The sequence below is a fragment of the Schistocerca nitens genome, chromosome 1, assembly GCF_023898315.1.
Source record: "Schistocerca nitens isolate TAMUIC-IGC-003100 chromosome 1, iqSchNite1.1, whole genome shotgun sequence".
In the NCBI taxonomy this organism is placed as follows: Eukaryota; Metazoa; Arthropoda; class Insecta; order Orthoptera; family Acrididae; genus Schistocerca; species Schistocerca nitens.
In genome coordinates, this window is record NC_064614.1 from 1,020,043,810 (window position 1) to 1,020,055,854 (window position 12,045).

Here is a 12,045-nt window from a genome sequence, read left to right on the forward strand (position 1 = left end):
AACGTTTTTTGGGTAATAATCAAGTTTTAATTATCACTTCGAAAAATTCGTGTTGGAAACATGAAGCCTGTGCTAGGCCCTCACTATACATTTACCCCTGGAAGGGACACACATTTCCCAACGATGGGTGCACTGGTGAAGAACTTGGGTCTAGAACTCTCCGTTCAGCTGTTCAGGAACCGTTCCACCTTGGAAACGATGTTTATTATACGATGGTTCCTTCAAGTGAGGAAAGAGGAAGAAGACTTTGCGTACAGGAGAATATGTGCAGTGCATCAAAATTAGATAGCATAAAGAAGCAGGGAATTTGCATGATGCAGAGGCGCCCCCTTGGACGTCTTCCCACCACGCCTCTTTACACCAGTGTGCTCTAGTGATGTCTTGTCCGAAAAGAGAATAGTCGGTTAGAGCATAGTCCCAGCAGAACTTGGTTCGATAACGATGCTGAATCCATGTATTTGATATGTTTCCGCTGCTCCTTTGTTCAGGTGTCCTAATGATTCATGCAGCACTCGTCGGTGATGATTAGACAAATAAAGACTTATCTGGGTTGCCCTGACACAGGTGTAAGATTTCAGCTGCTGTCTCGATTCTGGGTGTTTGTTTATCGCATTTTGGCTGCAGCCGCATCCTGCCGGTTGAGACGTCTGTCCTATTCAAATTGTTGTGCCAGGTATTGAATAATGATTCGTGACTGATTTTCACTGTCCCCACTATCGCCTCGATGGTTATACGCCGATCTCCCAGTACCGGGGCCGCGACATGTGCTGTAACACCTGATTATTTACAGAGAGATGGTCTGAAACTTCGTTCTTCGGCTTTCAGACTTGTCTGATCGCCCTGGCAGTGTCTGCACCACCTCAACACTATGTGATGAGACGGTGCCTTGTGGGTATACATATCTACAAACTCAGCATGGATTTTTAAACAGTTGTCACATTTTAAATGCAGAAAAAGGCTTACCTTAGAATATTTTTCTTTGTCGATGGTCTATTCTAGCGTCCTGTCACTGTGCTGTGGCACGGCTATTTTAACGTGTACCTGATCTACAGACAGAAAATTGGCAAAAAAAAAAAAAAAAAATAAAAATAAAAATTAACTACATAACGCTATGTTTTCACGGTGATAAAACTTTATGGCTGTTTCTCGTATGCAGTTTTAAGAAAGTAAGCCAGAATTTAGAGCAAATTTCACAAAATAATTACTTAAGTAGAAAACTTTTTAATAAAACACATTTCATGGCGGATTAAAAGTAGAATTTTTAATTGCTGAGACAGAATTGCTGAAAAACGTGGAATGGCAAGAAGAGATAATTTTAAGGAGGTGAACTATTCATGCATCAACGGTGTATTGCATGCGCCCCAAGTTTTTCATTTTAAATTCTACAAGTATTTTGATAGCTATTAAACATTCAGAAACATCAAATTTCAGTCTGTCTATATGTGGTTAGGAATCAGCATGGGGCTAAGAGAAGTTATTTTACGCTTTTCAGTCCGTTTTAAAATCGTTTTATATTACAAAGTTACTTACTTACATAGTTACTCCGATCTTGTAGTCTTGTTTGCGTCAAATTTTTCATTCTATTTCAAACGTGACATGTGATTAATTTCAGAATTATTTTAGTTTCTCTTCACGTAAGTCAACCAATACATTGCTTCCTTCTACGATTATCTCACGAAAATATCTCAAAGATGACAATTAGACAGTATCTTGCTCACACAGGAATTTACCAGCAACCGTTCTTACCACGAAATATTCGCAATGGAACAGGGAATAGGAGAAGAAGTAGTGGTACAAAAGGTACCCTCAGCCCTCCACCAGACATGAAAGCGACCGAATATTGCATTTTATGGAGTTCTGAAGCTTTCTTCTAAGTTTGAAATCTCTTTTTCATCGGAAAATGATAATCCTCAACTAAGTGTCCTCCACCACATACCATAAAAGAAAGCGTGTTAATATTACATTTGCAGTCAGTTCTGAGATATGTTTAAAGTTTCAAGTATCTAGCTCTTGGAGAAGTTAGTCTGCAAAATTTATATCGAACAAAGAGACAAGCAATCGACCTAATAAAAAGGAGTATTTCAGACGAAAAGATGGAAAACAAAATATAGCGGAAGTGTTCACTGTGACGTGCTGTGCAACCAGTAAACTAATCATAAGATCTGTCGAGAAATTACGGGCTCTGTGCGCTTGAGCTGCTACCTGATATGGGCACCTATAACAGCGGTCTTCAAAAGAACTGAGTTTCATTCTACCTACACTCCTGGAAATTGAAATAAGAACACCGTGAATTCATTGTCCCAGGAAGGGGAAACTTTATTGACACATTCCTGGGGTCAGATACATCACATGATCACACTGACAGAACCAGAGGCACATAGACACAGGCAACAGAGCATGCACAATGTCGTCACTGGTACACTGTATATCCACCTTTCGCAGCAATGCAGGCTGCTATTCTCCCATGGAGACGATCGTAGAGATGCTGGATGTAGTCCTGTGGAACGGCTTGCCATGCCATTTCCACCTGGCGCCTCAGTTGGACCAGCGTTCGTGCTGGAAGTGCAGACCGCGTGAGACGATGCTTCATCCAGTCCCAAACATGCTCAATGGGGGACAGATCCGGAGATCTTGCTGGCCAGGGTAGTTGACTTACACCTTCTAGAGCACGTTGGGTGGCACGGGATACATGCGGACGTGCATTGTCCCGTTGGAACAGCAAGTTCCCTTGCCGGTCTAGGAATGGTAGAACGATGGGTTCGATGACGGTTTGGATGTACCGTGCACTATTCAGTGTCCCCTCGACGATCACCAGTGGTGTACGGCCAGTGTAGGAGATCGCTCCCCACACCATGATGCCGGGTGTTGGCCCTGTGTGCCTCGGTCGTATGCAGTCCTGATTGTGGCGCTCACCTGCACGGCGCCAAACACGCATACGACCATCATTGGCACCAAGGCAGAAGCGACTCTCATCGCTGAAGACGACACGTCTCCATTCGTCCCTCCATTCACGCCTGTCGCGACACCACTGGAGGCGGGCTGCACGATGTTGGGGCGTGAGCGGAAGACGGCCTAACGGTGTGCGGGACCGTAGCCCAGCTTCATGGAGACGGTTGCGAATGGTCCTCGCCGATACCCCAGGAGCAACAGTGTCCCTAATTTGCTGGGAAGTGGCGGTGCGGTCCCCTACGGCACTGCGTAGGATCCTACGGTCTTGGCGTGCATCCGTGCGTCGCTGCGGTCCGGTCCGGTCCCAGGTCGACGGGCACGTGCAGCTTCCCCCGACCACTGGCGACCACATCGATGTACTGTGGAGACCTCACGCCTCACGTGTTGAGCAATTCGGCGGTACGTCCACCCGGCCTCCCGCATGCCCACTATACGCCCTCGCTCAAAGTCCGTCAACTGCACATACGGTTCACGTCCACGCTGTCGCGGCATGCTACCAGTGTTAAAGACTGCGATGGAGCTCCGTATGCCACGGCAAACTGGCTGACACTGACGGCGGCGGTGCACAAATGCTGCGCAGCTAGCGCCATTCGACGGCCAACACCGCGGTTCCTGGTGTGTCCGCTGTGCCGTGCGTGTGATCATTGCTTGTACAGCCCTCTCGCAGTGTCCGGAGCAAGTATGGTGGGTCTGACACACCGGTGTCAATGTGTTCTTTTTTCCATTTCCAGGAGTGTATAAAGCATAGTTATTTGTATCTGAATATATTTCGATTTTTTATTTTTTTGAACTGTATGTGCATTCTACCACTTTTTGTAAATGGTGGAAGCAAACGATCAGTAATGAAGTGCACCTTATTAGTTTCTGCTAAAGGAATTAAAATCATTTTTCTCATTTCCGTATGTCCCGCTTCTTTACTTTTTTGTGGTCTATCTCTTGATACTGGGCAACTAGGTTATAAGCCAGTGAGCACTTACTTGGGAGGCGACGTAAAATCTACAGCGGAATGAGGTGTAACAACTAATACGGCTTCTGATACCAAATGTAACAGTTGTGTTACTAAATGTGACACTTCTGTCACTAAATGTAACTGGGTTTTCTCTTTTGATGCAAGTCAATTGTCAGGATGAGCATTCTAAAGCATTCTGCCAGGGTGAAAATATTAAATAAATTAACTTTTCTCTCTTAACAACATGTGGGCAGGGTGGGTTCTTCCTTGGCTCGGGTATGAGGTCGAATGAAACATCATTTTTACATAAGATAACTTTTATTGAAGATTTGTACAACTGTATCTTACGGAATGTTCTGGTTCGGAGAGCGGCAGCTGTGTCGTTTGTGAAGTCTTCTGCTGCGGCAGCGGCGGCGGCGGCGGCGTCTGATTACGCGTAGCGGTGTGTATCTCGTGTCGCCGTCTCGCCCAGTTGACTGGAGACGCGCAGCGCGAAGTGGCCCGTTTAATTATTGCGAGCGAAGTCGTGCATCGGATGGTGATACCTTGGATGTGGCGTCCCAGTGTTTCTCTTCTCTAAGCGGCCGCGTGTGTTCTGCGTCGGCCAGCGGAGCGGCGCGGCGGGAGAAGGCCAGTGTGGCGGACTCGAACCACGGACTCCCGCTTGCCAGTCTTCGGCTGTCAGGTCTTCATCCCAGCTCACAGGTGACTACTGATGTGAGGCCGTCTCCTTCCCGTCCTCACGAGTCACCCGGGTATGTAAAAACCAGACTTCAAATACCTTTTAACTTCTGTCTTCTGGCGCCGCGGCTGCTGCTTGCTATTCCATTACAGCGGCGGACTTGGTGCGTCTGTGCATGATGCAGTCTCTTCTTGCATGACGGTCTTCAGCACCGAAACTGACTGAAAACTTCTTCGTCTTCTTCGTCTTCTTCGTCTCTTCTCTCCGTCTCCGTCTTCGTCTCCGTCTCCGTCTCCGTCTCCGTCTTCATCTCCGTCTCCGTCTTCATCTCCGTCTCCGTCTTCATCTGTCTGGCCCACTGCGTCTCGCGTATTTATTCACTTCAGTTTACTGGAGGTGAACGACTTCACGGTCATTGCCTCGTCTGTCACGTTGAAAAGCTTCTCGAAGAATCTTCTTAACGTCGGTCGTTGGCTCTTGGAATGTAGGTGAGGGCCTTTGATCACATGTGACGACTGAGAAACACGTGAGCCGGTCATTGCCTCTTCTGTCACGTTGAAAAGCTTCTCGAAGAATCTTCTTAACGTCGGTCATTGGCTCTTGGGATGTAGGCGAGGGCCTTTGCTCACATACGACAACTGAGAAACACGTGAGCCGGTCGGGCGATGCCCTGACGGCTGAATCGACAGCGCCCGCTTATGTGGAACTTGCTGACTTCATGGTCATTGTCTCTTCTGTTCTGCTGTTTTGCCCGCTGAATGCCAGTATGTAACTCTCTAAACTAAACCAAGTTTTTCATTTATATCCTAATTTCTAGTTCACTTTGATTTCACTGATTTATTTGCTTAAGTACCACTCAACATTCCTCCACCCTTCGGAGAAATTCGCCCTCGAATTTGCCACTCAACATTCCTCCACTCTTCACACGGCAAAAGCACAAGCAATGAAAACTCTCGACTTATAAGATTACACACGCTTCACATTAAGTATGTTGAAAATACTTTATCACTTTACAAAAGCAATGTACGCTCATGAATCACATAGTTCACACATAAATGGTTATAATAAGTGTAACAAATCTTGATGACAATGAATAAACAAAAAATAGTTCATTCACTTAGAAATTTACATAGCAAAACCTGTTTAATCAACCCTATATGAATGCAAGAATATATATTCTACAGTATTGTTTACTTTAACATAAGACTGTTTAGTAAAGAGTGAAGTGCAATAAACAAAATTAATACACTAATGCTCAAAAGTAACCACTGAAGTACACTAGTTAAGAGTGTGGTATCCAATTAACAGGGATTTGATGAAGTGGTATATTATTATTTGGCTTATTTTTTCGTCTTAGATAAAAGAAAACTGTACAAAGTAGAAACACCAACACAAGGGTTCCTGATATACCCGTTCCTAGCATTATAATTTTAGTTTTGTGTTCACCTTTTAATTTTAAAACATGTTGCATCATAACATTGGCATCAATTTTGCCTTGCTGTGAGTTTATGAACATATCTAATGACTTCAGAAGGGAACTGTCAAGGGATTAATTGAGGTAGGATAGGTTTTATGTAGGAAATGCTAGCATGGCGTTGTCTGAAAGAGCAAACAACATGGTTATGAATCTACCAACCTAGTAAAAACAAAAACAAAGAAAAGAAGGAATACATTGTTAACTACAAGATCTACATGTTTCTACGTTCAACTTTTCTTTCTTAAAAAGAAACCATTATAATTTATTAATTATTTATATTTGTATACTGTCCACAGTCTACTAAGATTCAACTAGGACATTCGCACTCTTGGTCGAAGATTGTATGGTGCCATGTCTGTATGTTGTGCTGGCGTGGCCACTCTTTTTCCTTCACGGGAACTTCCTCCACCCTTCGGAAAAGCTGACACTATTGTTGAAGGAATTACATCTGGAGCGCCCTTGAAAGGTTTTAAACGACTTGCATGCACAATGGTAGTTCGGGTGGGCAGTTGCAATTTAACGTTGACTGGTGACGTGATCTCAATAATTTGGTAAGGACCCCTGTAGTTTGTTACAAATTTCTTCGTTTTTCCTCTCGCAATATAAGGAGTTGAAAGCATAACCCACTGACCGATTTTGTAATTTGGATATTTAGCTTGGGTATTACCTAATCTTTCCTGTCGTTCCAAACCCTTTGTATTAGATTTTTGAACCTTTTTCCATACATCCTTCATCATTCGACTGAAATCTCTTACTGTTTCTCCGACTTTTCCGTTTTTCTGTCTGATTACATCAAAAGGGGACGGCATTTTTTTCCCATAGACCACTTCATAAGGTGACATGCCAGTTGCTTCATGCGTTTTGGCGTTGTATACCGACACGATTATTGGTAAATACGTATCCCAATTAGAATGTTGTTCGTTAATATAATAACTAAGCATCTTGCCAATTGTCCGATGAACTCTTTCTGTGCGCTCGTTGCACTGAGGGTGTAACGGAGTTGTGCGTAATTTGCGTATTTTTAGTAAGTGGCATAGCTGTTTCATTAATTCAGACATAAAATTAGATCCCTGATCTGTGATAATAGCTTCAGGTACGCCAAATATAAGTATCCAGTTGTTAACTAAAGCTTGGGCAACTGTATTTGCTTGCTGATCTGGGAGACTCACCATAGCTAGGTAGCGTGAAAAGTGATCTATAATTGTAAGGACATACTTATTACCAGCCGGTGTTTTATGAAATGGCCCGTAGAGATCCACTCCGCAGATTTGATATGGACATGAAGCCTCGGGGAGCCTCTGTAAGGGTATCTTTGAACGAGAAAGTTCAGCTCGTTGTGCGCACGCAATGCAATTACGAACGTACTGCGCAACATCCTGCTTTCTGGTTTGCCACCAAAATCGCTCTGCTACACGTCTTTCGGTTGTCCGCTGTCCACCGTGTCCTGCAAGGATATTATCGTGGGCCTCTGCCATTATTTCTTGTCTAAGGTGTTGGGGAACAACAATTCGCGGTCCAAGTTTTGTTTTACGACATAATACACCATCTTCAAAGCAAAATTGTTTTTGAGTTGCGTATTTTTTGCATTCTGTATCCTCATCTTGTGCCTTTCTCCAGTCCTCAGTATCTCGGCCTGTTGCTTCCAAAAGTGCTATTTTCCGACTTAGACAATCTGCATTCGTGTGTTTTTTGCCTGGTTTATGGATAACTTCGAAATCCATTTCGGAAAGACATAGGGCCCAACGCGTGAGACGACTAGATGGATCCTTTAATCCAAGCAACCATTTTAAAGCTGCGTGGTCTGTAATAACCTTGAATTTCCTACCGTACAAGTAGCATTTAAAGTATTTGATACCATAAATAACACTTAACAATTCTTTCTCCGTTGTGGAATAATTTCTTTCTGCCGTTGTTAGTTGTCTCGAAGCGTAGGCTATGGGGTGTTCCGCGCCATTAATATTCTGACTCAAAACAACTCCTACTGAATGACCACTTGCGTCACAGGATAAAATAAATTCTTTATTATAATCTGGGTAGGCTAATACTGGACTGGGTGTTAACTTATCTTTAAGGGTTTGAAATGCTGATTCACAATCTTCAGACCAATGAAATTTTGCACCCTTTTTCAATAATTGGGTTAAGGGTCGGGCAATTTCAGCAAAATTTTGAACATACTTCCGGTAGTACGATGCGAGACCAATGAAACTTTGTACTTCCTTAACGCGTTGTGGTGTTGGGAAGTCCTTAACTGCCGAAATTAATCGAGGATCTGTTTTAATTCCTTCCTCACTAATGACATGCCCTAGGTATGTAACCTCTGTCAATGCAAAACTACATTTTTCGATATTTAATGTTAATTTAGCTTTTCTAAGTCTCTGAAAAACATTACGCAGACGCACAGCATGTTCATTAATGTCTTTGGAGAATACAATAACATCGTCTAGATATACACAACACTGCTGAGTTTTGAGTCCTCGCAATACTCCATCGAGTAGTCTTTGAAAAGTTGCTGGTGCATTTTTCAAACCGAAAGGCATTCTTTTAAATTGCCAATGGCCTCCAGGGGTAGAAAATGCTGTTTTATGCCTATCTTCAGGTGCAACTTCCAATTGATGATATCCGCTACGTAGATCGATTGTTGAAAAGTATTTACTGTAACCCAAACTGTCAATGATATCTGTAATGTTTGGAAGAGGATAAACATCTGAGATAGTTTGTTTGTTAAGGTGTCTGTAGTCACAACAAAATCTATATCGTTTCGTACCGTCGGGAGACTTCTTTGGAATAATTACGATATTTGAATTATAAGGCGAATCAGAATATTCTATAATTCCATCTTTTAGATGCTGTTCTATAAATTCATCCAGTACTGGCTGTAAGTGATGCGCAACTCTATATGCATTCTGCCAGGGTGAAAATATTAAATAAATTAACTTTTCTCTCTTAACAACATGTGGGCAGGGTGGGTTCTTCCTTGGCTCGGGTATGAGGTCGAATGAAACATCATTTTTACATAAGATAACTTTTATTGAAGATTTGTACAACTGTATCTTACGGAATGTTCTGGTTCGGAGAGCGGCAGCTGTGTCGTTTGTGAAGTCTTCTGCTGCGGCAGCGGCGGCGGCGGCGGCGTCTGATTACGCGTAGCGGTGTGTATCTCGTGTCGCCGTCTCGCCCAGTTGACTGGAGACGCGCAGCGCGAAGTGGCCCGTTTAATTATTGCGAGCGAAGTCGTGCATCGGATGGTGATACCTTGGATGTGGCGTCCCAGTGTTTCTCTTCTCTAAGCGGCCGCGTGTGTTCTGCGTCGGCCAGCGGAGCGGCGCGGCGGGAGAAGGCCAGTGTGGCGGACTCGAACCACGGACTCCCGCTTGCCAGTCTTCGGCTGTCAGGTCTTCATCCCAGCTCACAGGTGACTACTGATGTGAGGCCGTCTCCTTCCCGTCCTCACGAGTCACCCGGGTATGTAAAAACCAGACTTCAAATACCTTTTAACTTCTGTCTTCTGGCGCCGCGGCTGCTGCTTGCTATTCCATTACAGCGGCGGACTTGGTGCGTCTGTGCATGATGCAGTCTCTTCTTGCATGACGGTCTTCAGCACCGAAACTGACTGAAAACTTCTTCGTCTTCTTCGTCTCTTCTCTCCGTCTCCGTCTTCGTCTCCGTCTCCGTCTCCGTCTCCGTCTTCATCTCCGTCTCCGTCTTCATCTCCGTCTCCGTCTTCATCTGTCTGGCCCACTGCGTCTCGCGTATTTATTCACTTCAGTTTACTGGAGGTGAACGACTTCACGGTCATTGCCTCGTCTGTCACGTTGAAAAGCTTCTCGAAGAATCTTCTTAACGTCGGTCGTTGGCTCTTGGAATGTAGGTGAGGGCCTTTGATCACATGTGACGACTGAGAAACACGTGAGCCGGTCATTGCCTCTTCTGTCACGTTGAAAAGCTTCTCGAAGAATCTTCTTAACGTCGGTCATTGGCTCTTGGGATGTAGGCGAGGGCCTTTGCTCACATACGACAACTGAGAAACACGTGAGCCGGTCGGGCGATGCCCTGACGGCTGAATCGACAGCGCCCGCTTATGTGGAACTTGCTGACTTCATGGTCATTGTCTCTTCTGTTCTGCTGTTTTGCCCGCTGAATGCCAGTATGTAACTCTCTAAACTAAACCAAGTTTTTCATTTATATCCTAATTTCTAGTTCACTTTGATTTCACTGATTTATTTACTTAAGTACCACTCAACAGAGGTGATGTCAGGGAGATAGCTGACATACTTGAATCAGGTTTTCACATAATGCATCCTAACTGCTCATTTGATCCAAGTGCTTAAGGCGTTGGGCTCACGCCCTAGAGAAGTTGGGTTGAAATCACTGTTTGCACAGTTAGAGTAAGGTTCATCAGTCAAGGCTACTGGCTCCAGTAGAGTACACTGTAGGTCTCTTTGAGCATCCTTGTCCGGAATGTAATGATCCCTTTGTCTATGGGACAAGAAAACGTAAACATCGGTGCTTTAGCCCAGTACCGTTACAGACATGACTGCCACGCACATCGCTCCGTTGTAGCTATGATTGGAAGAGTGGTATGTGGCTCACTTCGTCTCTTATTAACATGACGACATCTACGTCAGACACAACAGGTTTTAGAGACTATTTCCCAACTCATCAGCACTTGTTAATAAAATGTGACTACAACTGAATAGTCACATTTCTGTCAGTACAGACTACGGTTGTCAAACATTCCATTTTATACTTAAGAGAAGTCCAATGTAACGAAATATCTTTTAACTTTTCATAACTGGGATTCACAGTCATGTGAAATTTCTTGAGAGACATCATGTTTACGCCAGTGACTGTTATACTTTTTATTTCCACTATAGCAATTTTGGCCTTAGGTCATTGTCAAGTGCAGATGTTTTGGCTATAAGCCACGTCCACGTTATAGAAGCTGACACGTTTATATGTCGTTGTCATTTGCTGTTATATACATTCACATAACGCTGCTATGCAGTGCGAGCATACATGTCCATATATCGTAAAACAGCACAGTCTGTACATACGTATGTTCGTTCCCCCATCACTAGTAACTTTTGCACTAACCCACAGCAGCGAACTACTGTTTACAGTTTTTACAAGAAGAGTTTTCATAGATTTCTTTTGAAGAAGTGATGTTTGAAAAAGAAAAGTGCTTTTATTTTTCCCCAGATATATTCTTCATAGTTTTCCTTAAAGAGTTTTATTTATGTTCGTTTTCAAGAAGTGTGCATTTTATTAATTTACATTAAAAAGTTAATTATTAGAGTTTCGAGAAGAAGCTGAACTGCTCCCAAGAGAACATATTGGTTCTCACAATAATTACTTAAGAGGCTTGGCAAGATGCTTGAGAACAAATTCCATAAGGAAAAATTCGTTACAAGAACGTGATACGATGAAAACGTTTTTATGGCGAGTCTAAGGCTGGGCCCCAAGGGTGTAAGAAGGACAATAAGGAAAAAAAATAACAGTAGTCATTAACGCACATATTCCCAAAATTTCTTGGAATAAAGGCATGTGACCCTGTCGACGGTGAGCTGTTCGTCGGATGGGAACGCTCAGCCCGGTTATCACAATGGTGCCGTTCGTGCGCATGTTCCGGCATAGGTTGAACCACTCTCACTTCTCTCGTCATTATAAAACAAAAGCACGACACCAAACAGCACATACGCCCGTTACAGACACTAGAAGTGAGCTTAAGACACAACTGTCAAATATTGTGAGGCAAGGGACCACTGTGCACTGAGGTAGAAAACCCACTGTCATTAGGCAGGTGATCCTACCCCTTAGAGTCTCCCAGCCAACAATGCCTTCATACCTTTCTATCAAGAAGCTGTCCGTATAAAGTCACCCTATAGCACACGTTGATACTCGGAGTTCGGCAAGTACATTTTATTCACTTGTGGTATAAAAGAAAGATTCAGGAGTGGAATTAAAATTCAAGGTGAAAAGATATCAATG